Genomic DNA, 17865 nt, shown 5'->3' with positions numbered 1-17865 from the left:
CACTACACTATAGCCAAATACATGTGCAATAGCATGATGTATAAAAAACACAATGTATATACCTTAATTAAAAAATAATGCTGTTGGAAAAATAGCATGAACAGACTTGCTTGATGCAAGGTTGCCACAAACGTTCAATTTGTAAAAAACACAATATCTGTGAAGTACAGTAAAGCAAAGCACAATAAAATGAAGTATGCCTGTATCAAATTTTTTGATGCTCGATTAGTTCTAAATGCAAAATGCCTGTGTGTGTGTGTGTGTGTGTGTGTGTGTGTGTGTGTGTGTGTGTGTGTGTGTGTGTATGCATGCAGGCGTCCATGGTGACAGGGTAGAGATAGTGGGGTGGTTGATAAACTTAAATCCAAACTTTATAGTAGCCCAAGTGCTAATCAATTAAAAAATTCAACCACAAGCAGACCTCTTACTTGATGTTCAGGGATCCGAAGGGTGACTGTCCCAGGCAAAATAGGCAGAAGCTTTCCTCAGACACCAAAGTCACTTCTACTGCATTCTCTTTGTCAAGGCGGTGACAAAAGTCTGCCCAGCTTCAACTGGAGTACACAGGCCCCACCTCTCAGTAAGAAGAAAGTCAAAGCATTTGCATTAATGTTTTAAATCACCACAGTGCCTCAGAACTTTTTGTATCCAGGATGTATCCAAATTCACAGGGCTATCACATCAAATTGGAAAGTTAATTTATAATTAGAATCACAAACTGAAGCCAGCTTGACATGCCTTTTTTAACAGACAGGCTATGCTAGATGCCAAAATATCAGAAAGTCAAATGCTGCATATGGAATGAGACAAGAAGAAAAAAAATATTTGAAATGTTTAATATCACTAGGAGTTCACCTCCTCACTGTTAGGGAGATCAGGTTGGCCTGACTGGGCTTTTGTTTTCCCAGACAGTATTGCATTGATGTGCCAACATTTGCTTCTCCTCGCTTACCTAAAATTTTTGTTGCCAAATATATTTCCTCCAAATTGAACATTTAAAAAATGTTATTATGATACCCACTATGTTTTGCTGTCCTGGGATGAGTGTCTCCTTAACATGCCTTTCCAAATCTTTGTGCTTAGAGGATAATCTTATTTATGTAACAGGAATGAATTTCAAACTAAAATTTAGTTGTTCAAGAAATATTCAGTCGTTTATTCTTGAAATCAAATTAAAACTGACCTCAGGTGCTAAACCCACAGGGCCAGTGAGATATTCAACCCTAATCATTCTTCAGACTTCCCCTCTCCCAGTTTTGGCCCCAAATCCTGGGTCTAATGGTGATCCCTATGCTGCTCCTGGTCCTAATGCCCCTCTCTGTTATTTCTTTGCTATGCTTGAAACATAGCAATCTTCAGCAAGGCTGGAAACCACATAGCTCAAGTCTAGCCTTACCTGCATTCTTGCCAAATCCCTAGAAAATTGCTACCAAATGGTGTGCTGATCCTAGATGTGAGCAAGACAACTGTGAAAGTTTGAAAAAAGTCATAAAAACATAGAGATTCTGTGTAAAAAAAATAATACCTTTTAAAATCTCACCCCCCAAAATAAAGTACTTAGGAATAAACCTGACCAAGGAGGTGAAAGACTTATATGCTGAGAATGACAAAACATTAATAAAGGAACCTGAAGATGATTCAAAGAAATGGAAAGGTATCCCATGCTCTTGGATTAGAATTAATATTGTTAAAATGGCCATACTACCCAAAGTAATCTACAGATTTAATGCGATCCCTATCAAATTACTCATGACATTCTTCACAGAACTAGAACATATAAATTTTATATATGGAACCATAAAAGACTCAGAATTAACGAAGCAATCCTGAAGAAAAACAACAAAGCAGGAGGTATAACCCTCCCAGACTTCAGACAATACTACAAAGCTACAGTAATCAAAACAGCATGGGGGGGCTTCCCTGGTGGCGCAGCGGTTGCGCGTCCGCCTGCCGATGCAGGGGAACCGGGTTCGCGCCCCGGTCTGGGAGGATCCCACATGCCGCGGAGCGGCTGGGCCCGTGAGCCATGGCTGCTGAGCCTGCGCGTCCGGAGCCTGTGCTCCGCAACGGGAGAGGCCACAACAGAGGGAGGCCCGCATACCACAAAAAAAAAAAAAAAAAAAAAAAAAAGAATCGCTGTATATTTTCTACCACCATTATTAGTTAGTGGTACTGTGCTGTTCAGATGCCTTGTTTTACAAATTGAACATCCATGTGTCTAATCCTCTTTCTCTCTCGCATGCAGACAGGGTATTGGTGACAGTCTTCTGGCAGAGTGTGGTTCCACCTCCCATGTGCACCTACCGACTGCTGCTCCCACACCCTGTAAATCAAATCATGTTCTCCACACACCCTAAAAAGAGTAACGACCTAACAAAAATAAACAAATGGGACCGAATCAAACTTACAAGCTTTTGCACAACAAAGGAAACCATAAACAAAATGAAAAGACAGCCTACGGAATGGGAGAAAATATTTGCAAATGATACGACCAACAAGGGCTTCATCTCCAAAATATACAAACAGTTCATACAACTCAACAACCAAAAAAACCAAACAACCCAATCGAAAAATGGGCAGAAGACCTAAATAGACATTTCTCCAAAGAAGACATACAGATAGTCAGTAGGCACATGAAAAGATGCTCAACATCACTAATTATTAGAGAAAAGCAAATCAAAACTACAATGAGGTACCACCTCACACTAGTCAGAATGGCCATCATTAAAAAGTCTACAAATAACAAATGCTGGAGACAGGGTGGAGAAAAGGGAACCCTCCTACACTGTTGGTGGGAATGTAAGTTGGTACAGCTACTATGGAAAACGGTATGGAGGTTCCTCAGAAAACTAAAAATAGAATTACCATATGACCCAGCAATCCAACTCTTGGGCATAAATCCAGACAAAATTATAATTCAAAAAGATACATACACCCCTATGTTCATAGCAGCACTATTCACAATAGCCAACACATGGAAACAACCTAAATGTCCATCGGCAGATGAACGAATAAAGAAGGTGTGGAACGTATATACAATGTAATACTACTCAACCATAAAAAAGAACAAAATAATGCCATTTGCAGCAACAATGGATGCAACTAGAGATTATCAGACTAAGTGAAGTAAGTCAGAAAGAGAAAGACAAATACCATACGATATCACTTATATGTGGAATCTAAAAAGAATGGTACAGGGACTTCCCTGGTGGCACAGTGGTTAAGAATCCGCCTGCCTAATGCAGGGGTCACGGGTTCGAGCCCTGGTCCGGGAAGATCCCACATACCGTGGAGCAACTAAGCCCGTGCGCCACAACTACTGAAGCCCGTGCGTCTAGAACCCTTGCTCCGCAACAAGAGAAGCCACTGCAATGAGAAGTCTGCATACCGCAACGAAGAGCAGCTCCCGCTTGCCGCAACTAGAGAAAGCCTGCATGCAGCAACGAAGACCCAACGCAGCCAAAAATAAATAAATTAATTAATTAATTTAAAAATATTAAGAATGGTACAAATGAACTTATTTACAAAACAGAAATAGATTCACAGATGTAGAAAACAAACTTATGATTACCGGGGATAAGGGGGTGGGAGGGATAAATTGGGAGATTGAGATTGACATATACACACTGCTATATATAAAATAGATAACTAATAAGGACCTACTGTATAGCACAGGGAACTCTACTCAGTACTCTGTAATGGCTTATATGGGAAAGAATCTAAAAAAGAGTGGATATATGTATATGTATAACTGATTCACTTTGCTGTATACCTGAAACTAATACAGCATTGTAAATCAACTATACTCCAATAAAAATTAAAAAAACAAAATAAAGTGACTGCAGAAAAATGAGATGAAGGAGATAATGGTCAATGTAACCTTAAAATTTGTTTAAATATGATACACACAAAGTTTGTCTTCAAAATTCACTGCAAAATTCATTATTCTTTCTGCTGAAAAATGTCAAAGATGCCATGAGACTAAAATGTTTAGTTAGTCTGGGAGGTTACACTATGGTTCCTAGTATTTAGAAAAACTGGTTAAAAAAAAAAAAAACAACTCAGGCGATTAAGATCACACAAATAGCTCTTGACAAGCTCTTGCTAGTAAAATGTTTCTGTCTTTCTCAGTAGAATTACCCAGACATCAATAAACATTATTTAACTAATAACTAATTGACAATAAACAATTTCTGCATTTTAACTGAGAGGCAGTTTAGCAGAGTGAATAATAACCTGCCCTCTGAAGCCAGACTGCCTGGAGTGAAATCTCAGCTCCACCACTTACTAGCTCTTAAGTTTCTGAACTTCTGTAGTTTGCACATTTATAAAATACTAAAGTTAAAAAAAAAAGTAAAAAAAAAAACAGAGATTCTGCACTCCAATTACTCTCCAAATAACTGCAATTTCACATTCCTTTACATTTTTTTTATTGAAGTACCATTGATCTATAACATTTTATAAGTTTCATGTGTACATTATATTTCTACTTCTGTACACACTCAAACATGGTCACCACCGATAGTTTCCATCTATTACCATACAGCTGATCCACTTTACCTATTTCACCCTCTCCCCCTCTGCCCCTTACCCTCTTGTAACAATTACTCTGTTCTCTGTACCTCTGTGTTTGTTTTTATTTGGTTTGGTTTGTTCATTTACATTGTTTTTTGTTTGTTTGTCACTCTTTTTCAGAGAGACAAGAAATGTCTTCTACCTAAGCAGGATTTCATAATTTCTATAGATCAGTGACTGCTGAGTATTTTCCATTCTTCTCTGTTCTGAATGAAAACTTTTATGGCATTTATCCTGTCCCTGATTTATCATTGCATATTCGATGTATATCTCAGATCACAAAAAGGAACATCTGGATCCTATGGAGAAGAGGACAGATCACTCAGAGATCCTGGATGCTCGGCTGGATGCAGTGCCTGGATTGCACTGGGTTATCTTGCTTGAGGAGAAGGGTTAATGTGTTCCAAATGTGGGAAAAAGCACAAAATGGATATTTGGTGACCAGAAGGATAAACACTGGAAGAGGCTGTCTATCTGTTCACAAATTGGGATCTTCTTCTTCCTGGGTACACAGCTAGAATACACCATTGAGTATTACCTTTTACCTTTCAGTTAGGTGTGGACATAAGATGGAGTTCTAGCCAATGAGATGTGAACAGAAGTGATATGTGCCACTTCCAAGCTGATGCGTACAAACGGTATCCTTGATGTCTTCCACGCCTTTTCTCCTCTGCTAGCTTGATGCAGATGAGCACAGTTGTCTTGGGAGCCACATTTGGAAGCGGTAGATTATAGTCAGTCCAGGATGAAGATATATGCAACATGAGGGTTCCTAGCAGTTTCAGATGAGCCTCCACGTGTAGTAGGTAGGAATTTATTCAACATGCTCAGATGTGTTAGAAATATTCATTTGCTATTTTATTTAAATAAAATTAAACCTGAATCCAAATCCAGATGCCATCCCATCAGGCTGTTGGAAAATGCAATTTTAGCTTTTATCAAGGCTTCTACACAGTCTCTTCAGGTCTGGCACTTCTGCTGCTTCCCAGTCCTGTTTGTGACTCACCTGGTGAGTCTGAGAGCCCCTGTGCATGAGACCCAGACTCCTTGAGCCCCTCAAAGGGCTGTCATGTCCCTGATCTCACCAGGACCCTCAACTTCTTGTTTTTGTCCAACATCAGCCCCAATCTGCTTCCCAGTCCTGTTTGTGACTCACCTGGTGAGTCTGAGAGCCCCTGTGCATGAGACCCAGACTCCTTGAGCCCCTCAAAGGGCTGTCATGTCCCTGATCTCACCAGGACCCTCAACTTCTTGTTTTTGTCCAACATCAGCCCCAATCTCAAACTTCCTCTTTCTCCTTCTCTCCTCTCTTCAAAAGCAATCTCTCTCTCTCTCCTTATGTGAGTTGTGGGACAGACAAAATTATCATTTAACCAAGGGAAGGTGGAGCTAATGACTTTAGCCATCCAATCTCTATATGTTCTGTAAAAATCTATGAGGAAATTATAAAACCTAACAACTGTTTGAAATGAAGGAAGAGAAAAATATGCAGAAAACATTAGTATTTCAAAAGAACCATCATGGTACCTTTATATCAAACACTGGAGTCTTCCCCCAGGTGTAGCTGGGGCCAGTTTTCATGGACACACTTCAGCTAATCACAAAATGATCACATAAAACAGTGACCTTTAATTTATAAATGATAGGTGGTGACTATTCATATGAATTGAGTACAATTCTGTATATTAATCAATTTATATAGGTTCTTGAATGTTTATTTACTCAGAGGTTGACAAGTTTCAAGAAGTATGACAACGACTGAACTTTGTGTAGGAATTCTGTGAAGCCTAAAGAAAAAATTTTGAATGACACATGAAAAGAGAAATCCAATAAACCGTGAGCTCAAAATAAATGCTGTGAAAACAGAGATGGGCAAAGAGCACTAAGGGAAAAAAAAGATCACTAAGAATTAGACAAAAATAAAAGATTCCAACAAATACCAATAATTAATGGACCATAATCAATATAGATGCACGTGTGGTGAGTATGTGACAACCGTGAGCACTGAGATGCAGAATACTGAGGACAGGAGTTACACACGAAGAGTAAATACACAGAATGCTGTAATGAAGGAAAATGCTTTACTTCATTCACTCTCTGAGATACCTGCTCTGTAATGAGAGCTGCTGCCTAGGAGACATGAGAAGCAAAACTCCGCAAAGAAGATAAAAGATTGTATAATTCAGCACTGGCACTTGTCTCAATGGATTTCTAGATCAAAACTGCCTGGAAATGGTTCCTAGTTCTTTCAATGCTCAGTCAGAGAGAAAATGTGTTCCTGTTGTATTAATAATTCTTAAAACATGCTGAAATGATGTATGCTGAGGCAGAACATCTAGGTTTTCTTACATCTTAATTCTCAGAAGATACATGAATCTCACCTACCCCACCCCACCCCTCATGCACTGATGAGATACATGAAGCAATGAGAGAATAACACAATACACTATATAGTTTAGCTAGAGTACAAGGTGTTATTTATTAATAATTTGTATTTGATTATGATTAAATAATTATTCAATAATTGCTAACTGTGCGAAAACTATCAGAACAGTAGATATTAGAGTAGGACCTTCATGTATGAGATCTGGGCCCATCAGGGATGGCTTTATGGAAAAAGTAGACCTTGGTGAGAGTCCTGAAGATGCTGCAGAATGTGTGACTATAGGAAGGAAAGGAGTATGTACTAGAATCCCAGTAATCATTTTGAGTATGATTTGGATTTGGAATTCTACACACACCATTCATAAACTTGTACATTTTGATTATGACTGAAAAGGGGGAGAGTTTTCTGGAGCATGCTGAAGGCATCTTTTAATCCTCATGTAATTTAGTAATAATATCTTAGGCACTACAACTCATTATTACATTTCCCTGGAACTTGTTATTTGATGCATCTGCTTTTGGATAAAAACAAAGATTAGCTGAAGTTTGATATTAAGTTTATCTAAATTTGGATGCAATACTTGCTAAGCATAAATAATAAAACACACTTTATCTCCTGGTCTTTGAGCTAATGTATCAAGTATGTAAATCCTCAAAAGTGAAAGTGGTAGCAAAAAATAAATAAATAAAAGCACTACAAGGGTAAATGAAACAGTTACACTAATTTGGCAGAAACTTATAAAATGCAATAGCCCATGGAGATCACATTTATCATTTTGATGCACTAGTAGAAACTGAATATGAGGCAAATATTCACAAAGTCGACAATTCAAAGTACTTCAAGACACATATACTATCACTGTTTTGGAGACTTACTTCCCTAATAATTATGAGAAAATGAGGAAAATGAGTAGGTTTCTATGACTAAGTGCGTATGATTTAAATTTTAGAAATTATACATGGAAAATTACAAATACAATTCTAGCTGTATATAATATACGTGACCTATAGTAATGACAACCAAACACTCCAACAAACTTATTGATTTTTAAAAATATAACTAGAGTACCTATAAAATAACTACAGCATCTTAGAACTAGCAGAGAGAAAACATTTACGGATTATTCCCTATTCCCGTGCAGTGTAAGAATTGTTTTTATAGTATCGCTCACAGATGGCCAGATACCTTCTGCTTGAACAGGTGTGGTATCTCACTGTTTCTCTAAGAAGTCTATTTGGTACAGCTGTAATTCATGGGGAGCTTCACCTTCTGCTTAACTAGAAGTTACCTCCTGTGACTTTTATTTTTTGACCCGAGTTTTGCTCTCCGAAGCTTCAAATAAATAGTTTAATTCAAATCAGTTCAATTAATAAATATTATAGAATAGCTCTGCCAGGGACTGAGGTAGGTGCTGGCATACAACGATGAATAAGACACATTTCTTTATCTCTCTCTTTTGACTTGACAGCTATTCACATTCCAGAAGATAAATTTTACATCCTCCTTGAATCTTCTCTATAAATCAAAGATCTCCAGGTCCCTGAACCATACTAAGATTCTTTATAATCCCAATCACTTAATTTCTGAATTTGCACTATTAAAGTACTAGCCTAATTAAAAATTTAATATAAAACTATTAAATGGAGATTTTCCTGCTATAATACTTTGCATGTGAGAACAGACCATCTATATCAGACTTGCTGCAGAAATGGGAGCAAAACATGGTCCAATGGTCCTATAGCTGATCTCCCACCTCAAGGATGTACAAGAAGTGGGAGTAGGAAGAGAGATAAATGATCAGTGGTGATTTCTTTGGAGAGGGTTGATGGGGTACTGGGCTTTTCTCTACTCCCACTGGCATTTCTCCTATTTTCATCTCCACAACTCAAGCCAAGGAAGAGGGAGGGTGGTTAGAGATGAGTCAGAGAATCTTCAAATGTTTTCCCTGAAGTTAGAACAAAAACTTTGATCTGAAAAAGTATAGAACTAAGAGACTGAAAGCATCTGTTTCTAGCTGGGGAAAGAGGGCTCCAGGGAGTAAAACTATATTTCCATTGATAGTGATACAAAAAAGCAAGTGTCCCATGGACCAGAAGAGACACACAAAACGGAGCTGGACTTGGATATTCTGAAAGGCCTGCACCTCAAAGGTCTGGCTTCCATTGCTAGGTGCAAGTGTGAGATACCACTAGAAGCAGGAGTTGAAGAGAGAGCGGTAAACTGCCAGCTGGAAGGGACATCTCCCATACTAAGAAATATTGCGGTGGATTTGGGGGAGTCATCTGCAAAGAAGCAGCAAAAGCAATTGTAGTAGAGTGATTGTAGTAATGTCCTCAATTCCTTACCCTCCAAGTATCCAAGCCATTTGAAATGCAATATTGCAGCAAGAGAGAAGCATTTACTTTCTCATCCCTTGAATACAGCTGGCCTTATGACTTGCTTTCGCCAACAGAATTCAGTATAAGTGACAGTGTGCCAGTTTTAAGCCTAGGCATTAAGACACCTTACGTGCTGCTAATGGTGGTTCTGGTGCTGTTACTTGGCCTCCCTCCCCCTCCCCACTACCCCTCCCCTCTTCCTCCTCACCCTTCTATTTTCAGCCCAACCTGGAGAACAAGGAGAACTCATAAAATGAGTGAGAGGCTCATATTTTTATTTTAGATTGGAACGGACTTCTAATGCCTGAAATTGAGACTGTTCATAAATAAGAGTAACTGAAAAAACTTTTGAGATGTGCTCAAGTGGGAAAAACCCTGAAATTCAAGCAAGAATGATATAATACAGGATTTGTGAAAGACACATACATGGGAAAAATTAAGTTATTTCATAATTTCACCCCATTAAATCCAACTCATTCAAGAAATTGCCTATGTTTTTTTAGTTATAAACATCTGTCTTAATAAACAGACTATTTTCTCAACATGTTCTAGTTAATCCATTTCTTATTGGAAATATATTATTTCAAAAACATATCAGTTTTCATAGGGCTAAAATTTGATTATATTTATTACATTATTTTTATTAATAATTTTTTCATGATAACATATTCAACCACATCTCACATTAAATAACTAAATAGGTACCTTCAGTACAAAAAGCACAGTACCATACTTCACCGTCTTCTATTTTTTTTCCTTGAAGTCACACAAAACAATAACAGAAACATTTGCAGTAAAACCAGGAAACAAATGTAATCCATAAATTCCAAAATTAAAGGCTCACAAAAGCAGCTGAGATCAGGCAGAAGCTACGGGGAAAGAGCCGTGACGGGGGATGAGGGGCCACGTGGCAGGAAATCTCGGAATATTCTGAAGGTGAGGGGCTAGTGCCAAAAGGCAAAAGCTAAATCCTCTGTGTATAGCAATCCAAGCAGAAACCAAGTTGAAACTGGCTAGAAGCCACGAGACGTGTTGAACAGAGAGGAATAGACAATGTCAGTGGGGCTTAGGGACCGTAAATCACAAAGAAATTCCAAAGAATATACACCCTGAAGTTCAGGGATGAGACACTTGATTTTAGTAGTTTTTACCAAACCTATTTTGGTGAAAGAAGCTAAAATTTTAAAGCTAAATTTTAAAATTTTAAAGCTAAAATTTCTAAGAGAAATCTAAACTCCTAAATAAGATAAAAAGCCAGAGCCTGACCTCAAAAATAAAGTATACTTTTAATTATAACCATCTTCAGCATAAATGGCTAAAATTAATTCCATCACTTCAATATTTCTATGTGAACTAAATGTAACTGGTAGAAAGGAATTCAGTTACTGAAGCACATCATTTCATTTCCACAGTGGTTTCTATAATGCTGCTTATTATAAGGGCATAGTTTTTTTTTTTTTTGGCAAATTGCTCCAGTGTATAGTTATTTTTTTCCCTCTTTTAGTATCAGATATACTTAAATGTAGAAATAGAATGACTTCAAACCATCAATTACTTTACGTTATCATCTCTCCACAAGTGAGTGGTTAGCAGAGAGAAAAATAAAAAATAATACATATTAACTTTCCAAAAGGATTATGAAATATAAAGTATGGCCTACTTCTAAATATCTAACTTTCCTAAGCTAATGTCACTATAGGGAAAAAAATACCAGTTCATCCATTGTAAAAAATGATAACTTCTTAAGCCTCATTATGATTATCACATTTATTTGTAACTTCATGTTATCCTACCATTGTGAAATTAAACATAATTTTAAAGGCATCTTTTTTTTTTACATTCTTTTTCCCTCTTTGAAATGGTATTGCAATAGAGGTATCTGCAATGGAATACATAGTCCCTTTCCCAGAAAGACAAATGTTTGAATTAATATTTGAATTAAGTGGGAAGCAGCTGCATCGCACAGGGAGATCAGCTCGGTGCTTTGTGACCACCTAGAGGGGTGGGATAGGGAGGGTGGGAGGGAGACGCAAGAGGGAGGAGATATGGGGATATATGTATATGTATCGCTGATTCACTTTGTTATACAGCAGAAACTAACACAACATTGCAAAGCAATTATACTCCAATAAAGATGTAAATATATATATATATTTGAATTAAATTACATTCATTTTACCTCTATCGTGTTTTTTTTTTTGTTTTTGTTTTTTTTTTGTGGTATGCAGGCCTCCCTCTGTTGTGGCCTCTCCCGTTGCGGAGCACAGGCTCCGGACGCGCAGGCTCAGCGGCCACGGCTCACGGGCCCAGCCGCTCCGCGGCATGTGGGATCCTCCCAGACCGGGGCGCGAACCCGATTCCCCTGCATCGGCAGGCGGACGCGCAACCACTTCGCCACCAGGGAAGCCCCCACCTCTATCGTGTTTTATAACTTTATCACATCTCCTAAATCTGACCATCTTCCCGATTCTGTGGATTATCATCAACGGCCAGAAGGAGACACATTGGGTCTCTTGATCCTTTATTTCTTGGACAAAGATGGAAAAACATAAAATTATATCCTCAATATTGAAACAATTTTCAAACCAGGAAAACCATCTCTTCTTTGGTTTTAGATAGAGGAGTTAGGAGAACTGGGGAGAGCATAACTGGGTGCTATCATTTGCAAATGGTACAGTGGCTGGTGGTGACCCTTCCAGAGGGCAACGTGGGGCACATCCACCTGCTAGAGATTGCCAATTCCCATTTTGACTCAAAACTCTTAATTCATGTTGCCATCAATTGCCATAGCACTGTGGTCGGCTCAAGGAAGAGCGCAAGTTGCTAAAAATTACGATTTTAGAAATAAATATGTTGAAGAATGAGTGAGGCATTATTCAAGCAAGCATAACAGGAAAATGCAGATATTGAATGAGAGTGGAGAATAAATGTTAAGGGCTTTGCCTGAAATGAACAGAGTCCAAATCCTAGCCCTGCAACATACTATCTGTATAAGCTTTAGCAGTTCCCTTAAATTCTATAGTCCTTACCTTTTTCATCATGAAAATGGAGTTAACAATTGTACTGCTGTGTAGGCTTATAAGGAGAATTAAAAGTGAGAATATATGTTAAGGGTTTAGCTTAGTACCTGGTATACAGTAAGCACTCAGCAAATATTTGCTATTATCATTACTGTTCTTACAAAGAATCCTTAGATCTATGCAAACTCTACATTGAGATCCACATGGAGTCAAAATTCTGATGTTTAACTCCCCATAAAATGGGCCTGTGCCACCTATGTTTCCTATGTCATCTCTCACATCCTTTTGTCCATAGTGACTGATTAATTGCTGCCTCTATACATTGCTGGTCTTACATCTATTTCGATGGGAATAATTCATTTTCTGCCTATTTAAATACTGCCCGACCTGCAGGGCTCAGCTCATACCCCCTCTTCCACAAAGCTTTCCCTGAACACGGAATCACAGAATGTTAACAGAAAAATCTCAGTACTGAGAGATATCCAGAAATGTGGGAATTTCAGTGCTACAACTGAGACAATGCAGGGAAACTGAGACAAGTCAGTCACTGAAGAGCTAGAAGAGATCCCAGACATTATCTAGATCAACCTTCTCAATTTACTGACCTGAAAACAGAGCATCTAAATGACTAAACAAAGTAAGTTAACTGTTTAAGTGATTTTGTGACAGAGTTGGGGCTGGAATGTAGGCTTCCTGATTGCCTGTGACTTCTTCTAGTTTCCCCCAAACTACTATGATAATTACAATATGTTTTAAAGGGAAGCATAGGTACATGAGGAAACACAGAGAATTGCAAGTAAAAATGTCTTAGTTTGAATCCAGGCCCCGCAATTTACTAGTAAGTAAACAGGAGCGACTGATTAAACATCTTCAAACCTCAGTTTTCCCCATCTATAAAATGGGATAATACCTACTTCAAAAGTTCTTGTAGAGATTAACCAAAATCTTATATATTTTTATAAATATATAAAAATTTCTCTTCATACTTCTTCATTCTTCCTTCCCTTTTAATGTCACAGATTTATGCAGAACCTTTCTGTTTCTAAAGCCTATCCAGTATGTGCACAACCCCTTGAAGCAAGCTATTGCCTAGTTTTATGGATGAAACAATAGGCATCGCAAGACATCAAGTAACTTCTTTCAGTTCACTCAGTGTAATCAGCAACATCAGGGTATAAACCAAAATCTTCTGATTCATAGTCCAATGCCTTTTAATTTTACTATCTCTCTGTAGCTTTTTTTTTCTTCTCATGTGTGTGACTTACGTCTCCACCCGTACTGGGGCCAGGGCCTTTGATGGCAGAACCATCCACTGAGCATCAGTGTGGTTAAATCAACCTTTGAGTTTGGCAATGTGTTCAGGGGTCTCAACCATAAATTGCCAGAGTAATTTCTGCCCCACTTAACTTTGCAGAGAAGTTATGAGGATGCATAGAAAGTATAAACATGCATGTGATTTTATAACTTATTAAATGCTACACAAATATAGGGCATCTCCCCCATGACTGGCATTCAATCACTTCTCGCTGACTGAATTATGGGGTTTATAGTTAGAACTGGAGAGATAAGAGCAGAGTGAGATTATCTTTATATCTTTGTTTTGGCTTTAAGAAATAAATAACACCTTTCAACTTTTATCCATCCTCTTCTGAAACATTAAATTCTAACCCCAGAACAACTTTTATCCATCCTCTTCTGAAACATTAAATTCTAACCCCAGAACAATGCCCATGTGCTCCCAAATCACAAACTAAACATTAAGGAAAAACAGGCAAAGAGCATTCTTTTGTATTACTGAGCTCAAGCACCCCTCTGTCCTGACGTCAGACATTTCACACCTGTAGTGTATTGCCTTAAACAGTTAGGTGGGAATTCACATGCACACGTGTGATCTTTCAAGGTAAATTCTAAACTTCTTGAGAGCACAACGTTTTTATTTTTGTTTTTTTTTTTCATTTCTATTGCTCATGTCACCCAGTATAATGCCTTGCAATTTCTAAGGAATAAACTTTATTATTATTGTTATTGTTGATTTTTTTCTACTTGCTAATTCCTCACGGGGAAGTTGAACTGAACTCTACTTATGTTTCAACTCTCAAAGCCTAGAAATTTGCTTTCTGCCTCTTTGTTTCTCCTTTTGCCAAATGTCCCAGCCATGCATTTCGTCTAGCATCCCCATGCTGCCCTCTAAGGACTGTACCATCTACCTTTGGTCCTGTGGATGCAGTCCCACTTGGGAGAATGGCAATGGTAGGGACAGAGATCTATTTGTATCAGGGAAAGGCAAGAAGCCATTTGGCTGCTTCCTGAATCTTGCCACAAAGGCAGACACCTATTTCCTTTATGCCTAAGGCCAACTCTTCTTGTTAGAGTTAATAAGCAGTGGATGCTGTTTGCACTTACTTATCCCTGAGAACTTCACCTGGGCAAAAGTGTGCTCATATCATCCATGAAGCTGATGATTTGCCCAATAATGTGTGCATGGAGTTTTCCACTCTGTCTGAGCAAAATTAAAGAGAGGATTTTTCAGCTGCAGCCTGGGTATGGATACCTGGCAACTCCCATAGCATCACTAATGAAAGAAAGCGTGTCTTTGCATGCTGTGAGTAACTACATTCCATTCTCACATTTCACATTTGGAGTTTCAAGTTCATCACCTATGAAAAAAGTGACAGCGATAACTGTTCTTCCTACTTGAGACAGTGTTTATTTTTTATGAGGGTCAGATAAGATGTGTGACAAAGTCCTAGAGTAACACAGAACACATCCTCCACCTTTGATGACAGATATCAGACTGGACCTGGAGTTTCCTAAAATATTCCCCTCTCTAATGCTGCTTTTCAATCTTTAGTCCATGGGGGTATGAAGCAGAATCAGATAGGAAAGATACAGTATTTCCAGTTTTAAAGATCTCTTGTCCACAAGATACAGCATCTGTCTAAATAATATATTTCTGTACAATCCCAGGAGAAGTCTTGCACATTATCACTGGATCCACTTCATTACCCAGTTATTTTGTACCTTCCCAGGCTGTTAGTCAAATCACCCTGCTGCCTAGCAAGTTTCTGATTAATCTGGATTTCACTAATTACCCTGCAGTCACACGGAATGGACTAAACTGCTTAAAGTATTCTTGTGCTGCAGTTTTCATAGAATCTGTTGCAATAAAACTACAATTGCTTCCCCGATAATGAGTCTTTCACAGCCAGGAACTGTATTTTAATTCTTCCTCATACAATCTTTCTTTCAGGTAAATATTTTTCATCTAGGAAATCAGAGGTGTTTAAAAAAAATAAAGATATCTGAAAAAGTTAAGGGATCAGGCTCGTGTTGCTGCTCCAGTGACATGACTGGGGAGAAATAAGGTGCCAGTAGATCGGATTCAAAAGAATAATAAAATAAATGCTAAGAGTCAAGCCCTAAACCCAGTTCCAAACCTACAAACCTCTGATGACTATCTTCCAAGAAGCAACACTGCCACCTGGCTGTGTAAGATCGAGAAACGATGCTGATGCTTTCCTTTTCTAACCAAACCCTCCAGACATTCAATCTACTTCAGGATTCTCTAAGTAGGACTCTGGAAGATTCCTATAGTAACCCCGAGAATATAACGTGCTAGGGCACAAATCAGAATGGGATAACTGGAAAATATCTCAAGGTCCATCTAAAGTACCATTTAAAATTCATGAAAACGAAGCTCAAAATTGAATCCAAAAGGTACTACAGGTCTTAAAACTTGAGGAAGAAAAGATTGGAAAAGGGTGCATAAAAGCAAATGCAGGGAAATCCGTAGTTAGAAGGCAAAGGAAGCAATCAAAGAGAGATGATGGTGAGGACAGTTTAGTGAAAATTAAGACAACTAGGAAGATTTTTAAACTAATATTTAACAGTAGAATCAACAGATCTTGATTCTTGGTTATAGTTTGGGAGGATAATGAAGAAGAGGAATGATGCTTAGGTTTCTGATATTAGCAACAGGGTAGATACTAGGGCCATTTACTGAAATGAGCCTTGAAAGAGACTCTGGTTTGGGGGAGAGCCCAGAAGTTGTTCTGACATATTGGGTTTCAAGTGCCTGTTGTGATTCGAGGAGACTGTTCTTTGACAGTCTGTCTAGAAGGTCTTAAAAATGATCAGTTTAAAATTAGTTAAGCTCGGTTTTCAGCTATGGTAGAAGTGAATTATTTTCCTGTAGTCAGTGAAAGGACACGGCATTAGCTTCTGATCCAAGGCTAAGGTGGCTGTTGGAAGAGACTAAGAAGGATGGACGGAAGTCTAGGACGCATCTAGTGAATGGCAAACAAATATTTTGGCAGAAACCAATTAGGAGACTATGAGAAAAAAAAACTAGTATTTATTAAGCTTTTGCTATAGGCCAACTGCTCAGCATAGTTAATATGTTAGATCATTTTATTTTTTTTGTTAATTCTAACTTTTATTCTTATACAATTTGCAGAATAGAGTTGAAATGATTCCTCCCTCCACCCACCCGAATCTACATGCCTCAGACCGAAGCTCTCACCTCCTCGAGTAGCCGCAAGAGAAGTCGGGGGCTCCACATCCCGGCTACCTTTTCTGGGGACTCCCAGATCTGAGAGCAGGGCTGCTGATTTGTGCACTTCCCTGTTTGGAGGAGAGGTCTGCTTACTAGCACTGATGGTCCTACCTCTGCTGCTTTTAGGGCCAAGTCTCCTCCCTAAGCTTAATGGGGTTGCCTTCTCTATCTATCTATCCATCCGTCCCTCCACCCATCTACCTGTTTTATTTGCATCTCACGCCCATTACGCATTTATTCTCTAACTGGTAGTTTGTACCTCTTAATTGTCCTCACCTACTTTCTCTCCTCCCCCCAACCGGCTGCCTGTTCTCCGTATCTATAAACTGTTTCTGTTCTGTTGTTTGTTCACCTGTTTTGTTTCTCAGCTTCCGCACACAAGTGAAATCATACAGTACCTGTTTTTCTCTGTCTGACTTATTTCACTTAGCGCACACAACACCCTCTAGGTCCATGCCCCCGCCCTTTCTTGTTGGCCGCACCATGTGGCATGTGGCATGTGGCATCTCAGTTCCCCCACCAGGGATCGAAGGTGCACCCCCTGCAGTGGAAGCCAGGAGTCTTAACCACTGGACCGCCAGGGAACTCCTGCCCCCTTTACAGAAAGGCCTTTCTCTACCCGAACGGCCCCTAGCCCCCAAGCCCACCTCCCAGCCCAGGCAGAAATGAGGGCTCCTCTCCGCCTGAAGTACTCTAGAGCATCGCACGAGTGAACGCGGGAGGGGCTCCGTGCAGTCACGTCTTTCGGAAGGAGGGACCCTCATTAGCTCTGAAGGTCCCACTTTTCACTTGCTGGGGACAAGACTCCACCCTTTGCCTAAGAAGCTGCCCCCTCTAGACAAAGGCCCTCCACTCCCTGAGGCCCTCCAGACGGCAACTCCAACAGGACTCCTCGGGGAGGGGGGGGTTGTCACCTTTGTGATGGGGGAGGGGGGAGGGAAGGTCCCTTCA

The sequence above is a fragment of the Physeter macrocephalus genome, chromosome 21, assembly GCF_002837175.3.
Source record: "Physeter macrocephalus isolate SW-GA chromosome 21, ASM283717v5, whole genome shotgun sequence".
Lineage (NCBI taxonomy): Eukaryota > Metazoa > Chordata > Mammalia > Artiodactyla > Physeteridae > Physeter > Physeter macrocephalus.
The sequence above is the reverse complement of the archived record's forward strand: the minus strand, read 5'-3'. Positions refer to the sequence as shown.